Here is an 8,008-nt window from a genome sequence, read left to right as displayed (position 1 = left end):
CTGTGACCTCTCTGTGTCCTGGAGGGGCTGCTGGAAGCGCCCTTTGAGCCCATGGAGTCAGCCTCTGAGAAGTTTCGTCAGTCTGGTCGTGGAGGTGGTGTTGCCACTATCTTTTGTGATTACCTTACTGTTACCCAGAGAACACAGTATAGATTTAATTCTTTTGAAGTGCTTGTCCATAAGGTTACACTATCGCACATGCACACGAAGAAATCCCTGATGTCTCTTGCTCTAACGACTGTGTACAGTCCCCCAGGGCCCTAAACCGATTTTCTTAGAGAATTTACAGACTTTCTTTCAGACCTATTGGTTAACTTTGATAAAGCATTAATTGTAGGAGACTTTAACATTCATGTTGACGACACAAATGCTCTAGGACTCACATTTTTACTCACATTTGACTTACTAAACTCACTTGGGCTTAAACAAAACATCACTAAAGCAACTCATCATCGTAATCATACACTAGATTTAATAATATCACACAGAATAGATGTCACTGATATAGATATCATACCTCAAAGTGATGACATCACAGACCATTATCTCATAATGTACACTCTACCAATAGAACAGACTAACTATGTCTCACCACGTTATCGACTCAGTAGAACTATGATTCCGACCACTGAAGACAGATTCACAAATAACCTGTCTGATCTGTCTCAACTTCTTACTATACCCTTAAACACAAACAACCTAGATGTAATGACTAACAGCATAGGTGCTATATTCACTAGCACATTAGACACTGTTGCCCCAATCCAATTACAGAAGGTTAGAGACAAAACGCTTGCACCGTGGTATATTATTCACACCCACACCCTCAAGAGAGAAACCCGTAACCTCAAGCGAAAGTGGAGAAAAACTAAATTAGAGGTTTTTAGAATTGTATATAAGGACAGCATGTCCAGCTATAGACAGGCTCTAAAAGCTGCCGGAGCTGAGCACCTGAGCAAACTCATAGGAAATAACCAGAACAATCCCAGGTTTTTATTTAACACAGTGGCTAGATTAACAAAAAAACAGATCTGAACACACTATTCCATCACAGTTTAGTAGTGAGGATTTTATGAGATTCTTCACTGATAAAATCGAAAGTATCAGGAATAAAATAGGTGAAGCTGAACATATAAGAGCAACTAGTGACCCAGTCTCATAAAGTGCTACACTCACAGCTACAGTGCTTTACAAGTACAGGACAAGAAGAGTTAGATAAGCTCATTATTACAGCTAAATCAACAACATGTTCACTAGACCCCATCCCAATTAAATTACTGAAATAAGTGTTACATAAAGCTGGTGAGCCTCTTCTTTATATTATTAACTCCTCGTTATCTTTAGGTTACGTCCCTAAGTCTTTCAAGTTGGCAGTCATTAGGCCACTCATCAAAAAACCTAATTTAGATTCTAATGAACTATCAAATTAAAGACCTATTTCACATCTTATGTTTATGTCCAAAATACTTGAAAAGGTTGTGTCTGTTCAACTAAGCTCCTTCTTACAGGAGAACAATATCCTCGAAGCGTTTCAGTCAGGTTTCAGGCCCCACCATAGCACAGAAACTGCACTTGTGAAAGTCACAAACGACTTGTTCTTAGCTTCGGACCAATACTGTATGACACTATTAGTTCTGCTTGACCTTAGTGCTGCATTCGACACTATAGATCACAACATTCTTCTAGATCGCTTACAAAATTACACAGGTATTCATGGACAGGCTTTAAGTTGGTTTAGATCCTACCTGTCTGACCAATACCATTTTGTTGAATTAAATGGTGAATCCTCCAGTTTACTACCAGTTAATAATGGGGTCCCTCAAGGATCAGTTCTAGGACCTCTGCTTTTCTCGATATACATGCTTCCATTAGGGAACATTATTAGAAGACATGGGATTAGTTTCCACTGTTATGTTGACGATACACAGTTATATATCTCATCAAAACCAGATGAAATAGTCAAAGTGTCCAAATTAACTCAATGCCTTAGAGAGATAAAAGACTGGATGAGCTGCAATTTTCTGTTGTTAAACTCTGATAAGACAGAAATAATACTTATAGGTCCAAAAACCAGTACACAGAAACTCTCACAATTTAACTTCCATTTAGAGGGATGTACTGTTACTAGTAGCTCAACAGTGAAAGACCTTGGTGTTATATTAGACAGCAACTTGTCTTTTGAAAATCATATCGCCCATACCACAAAAACATCCTTCTTCCACCTTAGAAACATTGCCAAGCTGAGAAACATCCTGTCTGTATCTGATGCTGAGAAGCTAGTTCATGCATTCATGACCTCTAGACTGGACTATTGTAATGCGTTACTAGGTGGTTGTCCTGCATCTCTAATAAATTGGTTACAGTTAATCCAAAATGCAGCTGCCAGAGTTCTCACTAGGACAAGAAAGTATGATCCTATAACCCAATTTTATCATCTCTACACTGGCCACCTGTTAAGTTTAGAATTGATTACAAACTGCTGCTACTTACGTACAAGGCTCTTAATGGTTTAGCTCCCATGTATCTAACTAGTCTTCTAACATGTTACAATCCTTCACGCTCTCTGAGATCACAAAACTCAGGACTTCTGGTAGTTCCCAGAATATCTAAGTCTACTAAAGATGGTAGAGCATTTTCTTATTTAGCTCCCAAACTTTGGAATAGTCTTCCTGATAGTGTTCGGGGCTCAGACTCACTTTCCCAGTTTAAATGTAGATTAAAAACTCATCTCTTTAGTCAGGCATACACACACACACACATAATACATCCCATACAATTATGCATCATTACATCAGACATTTTCATAAACAGCAGATATGTTAATCCCTCTACACTGGTTTTCTCTTTCACACCCATCCCGAGGCATCCAGACATTGTACCAGCTCCGATCATCTTCCGTGCGATGAATATTTTGGACCTCCACTGAGATGAGACTGACTCTGAGAATCCTGAGACATCTACAGATCTACCAGCTCCAGTTGGACTCTATGATACCAAGAGGAGATCTGAACTCCATGTGACCTTCACACCAATTCAACATTTGTTTGACTGTATATTTGTAATCACACCCTCTAGAGTCACCCATATGAGGATGGGTTCCCCTTTGAGTCTGGTTCCTCTCAAGGTTTCTTCCTTACCAATTTAAGGGAGTTTTTCCTTGCCACTGTTGCCTGAGTCACCTCAGACTTGCTCATTGGGGATAAATACATATACATACATACATACATACATACATACATACATACATACATACATACATACATACATACATACATACATACACACACACTGAACTATATACTGTATATCTTGAATTTTTACTATATTAATTATCTATATTTCTCTTTATGTTTACCTTCTGTTCTATGTTTATGTTCTGTAAAGCTGCTTTGAGACGAAGCCCATTGTAAAAAGCGCTATACAAATAAACTTGAATTGAATTTAAATATTGACTCTATTGCAGAGATGTAGGCTCAGTTTGGCAATGAACGGTGGGAGAAAGCCGTAGATAGGATACAGTCTACCACTTCCTGTGCCTGCCTTAGTCTCATTCAGTTTAAGGTTTTGTACAGAATTCATCTTTCCAAATCTAAACAGGCAAAAATCTATCCTGGGGTTGAAGTGCAATTGGCACCATTCCCACTGATCGCTATATTTGGTATCACCAATGAGTCAGTATCACTGAGTTTTGTACACTAAGATGTTTTAGCCTTCTCATCTTTGTTGGCCAGACGTTGTATACTTCTACACTGGAAAGCAATAAGATGTCCCATCATCTCTCAGTGGATTAAGGATTTGATGTTTTTTTGTTAAGTTGGAGAAAATAAAATATACACTGAGGGGTTCTACTGACACCTTTTGTTGCAAGTGGCAACCTGTTATTTCTTGTTTTAGGAGACTACGGGTGTTCCCTGATTAAAGTTCTAATTCGGTCAATAATTGGACTGTATGCATAACCTTTGTAGCGATTTTGGCTCGCGAAGCAAGGTAAGTATTTATAAGTAACTATAACGTGTTATAGTGACTTCAAAATATTTTAACCTAAGTTGAAATTAACGATACTGGAATTAAGGTTACGCTTATTTGGTCTGTTCGTCCGACGAACAGGCCGTGTGCCTTTATTAATTCTATGAAGGTGGTATCTTCCTGGCCAAGAAAGATTCGCTTTCCTTTTACTGTATACCGTAATTTAAATTAAATTAACTCAATAGAGCATGTAGTTCAGACCTGATGTTGCAGGTACCTTAATTTGTGAGCGATACTCAGAGACAAATCACCTGTGGCTCAAAATTATGCCATTTAATGAATGAGACAAACACAACATAAAACTAACTACACAAACAAACAAAAGAAATAGGGAAAACGAAAATGAAAATAAAATAAAACAAAAGAAATTTAAATTGGGGAAAGAGAGGAAGACACTGGAAAGAAGAAACTAGAGAAAAGAAGGAAAGGAATGGCAAGCTTAGACTCAAAAATTAATCACACCCTAACTGGGAAATCGTCACAGAAACTTAAATTCACCTTAAGATTCAATGAAAGATTCCTACTTAAACTTACACATCTAAATTGGTTGGTAAAGGAAACAGTTACTTGCATTGGCTTACTGAACAAGAGTCCGGATGCAACAGAGAAATCTCTGAAAAGTCAGTTAGGGTGGGGTCAGACGTTCTTCCAAGTTCTCCTGAAGATCAGAGCAGTTGTCGTTCTTGTAAGTGAAGCTTGCTGGAACTTCTTTGAAGGAAGATGGAGTCGTCTTGAAGCTGTTCCGGAAGTCTGACCACGGATTGTTTGTGGTGTTTGTGACAATTTAAAGGTCGCGAACTCCACCCATCTTTGGGGAGATGACCAATACTTCGGTCAAGGTTTTGGAGGGAAAAACTCCCTTTGTTTCAGGTGTCTGTGGGCGTGGTTTAGCTATCAAACTTTTAGATGACTTTAAAGTTTGATCCAGGGTGTATTAAGATGGTATGGTGCCTTTCGTGCTCAAATAAAATACACCAGTGCTTGAAAAATGAATAACCGATAATTTTGTGGTCATTTGGATACTAAACATGAAGGGTAATGACGGTATGAAGGCAGCGGTACATTACATACATAGATCATTAATCAAAGTATAACTTATTTTAAAATACAATGTTGTTTTCTGACACATGAATAAAATACACCTTTGTCAGGAAATTAAGGAGCGATTAATTTTAAGTCAGGCAAGCCTTAAAAGAAGAACACATTACAAAAAGGGTTATAAGAATGAGAACCTTAGAGTACCTTATATTCGGGTTTTATTAGTAAAAGGAATGTCTCATTGTGTGTGTGTGTGTGTGTGTGTGTGTGTGTGTTCTGGTTTAGGGCCCCTATGAGTCATTTAGGGCTGCATGGGGTTATCTGGTCTTTGTGTAGGTTCCAGACATTCTGGAGCTAGGTGTGTATGTAAAACTGGGTTGCTCATCGGTTAATTGAGGAGTAGATGTTGAAATTTAGGGTGCTACAGACGCTACATATCCCCCCTTTTGGGTGCCGAAGTTTCTGATGAAGGGGAACTTCGTCATCCAACAGTTATGAAGGTCGGCTGGTAGGTAGGTTATTATGGTAAAAGACAGGTGAAACGTGGTGGTCGGGATTGGCAGCCGGGACAATGCTTGGAGGGCCGTGTCGACTGGGGTGATGTCGATTATTTGCCTCCCCCCTTTGCTTGGCATAGGCTTTTCGGCTGTCTCAAAGCTTCTGGTAATCCTTTTTGATCTTGTCTGGTTGCCGATCCAGGACGCCCCGCACCTTGCGGCTGGAGGTGGTCCTGAGGAGGTAGAGTTGGTCTCGTGTAGAGACGTTAGCTACGGTCTGTAAATGAAAGTCGATGTTTTGCAGGTAGGCATGTATGTCATAGCCTCCTGCATGGTCTGGCGTGAAAGTAGGGATGTTTCTAGCCAGTTTGTCCAATTCCTTAGGGGCCACACTGTGACTGGAAAGCGGGGTTTCTTGAAAAGTCTCCCACCCTGGGGAGTTCTTGAGTCGGGATTTCTCACCCCCCCTTTTGGAATGTTGATTCTTGTTTTGGGGGTATGAGTCCACTGGTTAAGGGAACTTCCACATTTGGTATTTCCTTTTCAGGGTCACTTTGTAGATGCCTTTCATATAACTTAGCTTTGGCAACTCTATCCTTAAGTTCAGTCTCTGCTCTTATCAAAAGGGCCTTGGCTTGTCGGAGTTCCTCCTGAGTGTCCTTTTCCTGTTGTTCTCTGCGTGCTGGGTCCGCATGGAGATCGGTCAGGGCCTGTTGTAGTTCTTTTTCTTCCTCCTGCAGTTCTGTGTCCTCTTCGTCTGCCGTTCCTCGTTGACTCCGAGTCTCTGCCTGGACTGGGTCTAGCTGGTCATGCGCCTGTGCCAGGTTCCTCTGAGCCTCCTCAACTTGGATCTGTAATGACAACGATTCCTGTTGCAGACGAGAATTTTTTTCCTTCATCCATTTTACCCGGGCGATGAGGTTGTAGGTCAGTGCTCCGAAGATCTTGGCCAGCTCCTTGTGGCTATAGTCCTGTGCTGGGTTATGAGACATCACTGCACTCAGGTTGTCATCAAGCTATTCCCGGCTCAGGTGTTGCAGATCAGCAGCAGTTTCGGATAGAAGGGTACCCGTCATGGCGTTCAACCAGGTCTCTAGCTGATCCTGGGGTGTCTCATGGCTGGAGGGTCTGGACATGCTGGCTCACTGGCGAAGAGAGACTGAGACAAGGGCCAATGCAAGTTCTTACAATATTGGTGGCCTACGCTAATAGGCGAGAATGTGCTGTCCACTCAATTTGCCTAATGGGTAATCTAAAAATTTGGCTACTTTAAATTGCTAAGTTTTTCTGTGATGATTTCCTAGTTAGGTCTTTACCTTATGCCTCAACTCAATAGAATGAACACAGACAGATCACCTCACAACACAAAGGTGATAGAGCAGGACGAGGCCTGGACGGGGAAGAGTTATAAAGTTGAAACTAAATAGCTGAAACTGGATTTTAAATTTAGCTTCACCCTCTGTTTAAAGTTTAATTTAAAATAAGTGAGGGGAAGTGGGAAGAAAATAAATGAGAAGGGAAAAAAGAGAGAGATGCAAATAATAATGATAATAAAAAAAAAAAACAAAGGGGGGCACGGTGGCTTAGTGGGTAGCACGTTCGCCTCACACCTCTAGGGTCGGGGTTCGATTCCCGCCTCCGCCTTGTGTGTGCGGAGTTTGCATGTTCTCCCCGTGCCTTGGGGGTTTCCTCCGGGTACTCCGGTTTCCTCCCCCAGTCCAAAGACATGCATGGTAGGTTGATTGGCATCTCTGGAAAATTGTCCGTAGTGTGTGAATGTGTGAGTGAATGTGTGTGTGTGTGCCCTGCGATGGGTTGGCACTCCGTCCAGGGTGTATCCTGCCTTGATGCCCGATGACGCCTGGGATAGGCACAGGCTCCCCGTGACCCGAGGTAGTTCGGATAAAGCGGTAGAAAATGAATGAATGAATGAATGAATAAAAAACAATAAAAGCAGATAACAAAACGTCAAAATAGAAATTCAGTAGAAAAAAAATTACTACTGATAGTAATAAAACAAAATGTGACCAAACAAAAACAACCAAAATTGATAATAATAAAAAGGGAAATAATTAAAAAAATTTAAGAATAACAAAGAATAATAAACGAAGATACAAAAATAAAAATGAAATAAAATTGAAGGGACAAACCACAAAAACCAGGTGGCAGAGAGAAAGAGAGAGAGAGAGAGAGTTAGTTCACACACACTGAATATAGAGGTTAGGAGTGGGGGGTGCTTGTAAAGGTACTAGTTACTTAACAACCTATCCCTTGGTGTTTATCTGGAAGTGTGGTGCCCTAAATCATTTCACTAGTGGGGGTGATTGATAACGTTTGGGGTAAGATTAGTCTCGACCCTATGTGTCGTGCGACCATATTTCGACCGGTTCAAACTAAGGAAGCAGGCTTTATTCGCTACCTCTATAAAATTGTAAGATTGAGAGGAC

The sequence above is a fragment of the Tachysurus fulvidraco genome, chromosome 13, assembly GCF_022655615.1.
Source record: "Tachysurus fulvidraco isolate hzauxx_2018 chromosome 13, HZAU_PFXX_2.0, whole genome shotgun sequence".
In the NCBI taxonomy this organism is placed as follows: Eukaryota; Metazoa; Chordata; class Actinopteri; order Siluriformes; family Bagridae; genus Tachysurus; species Tachysurus fulvidraco.
Note: the sequence above shows the minus strand (reverse complement) of the source record.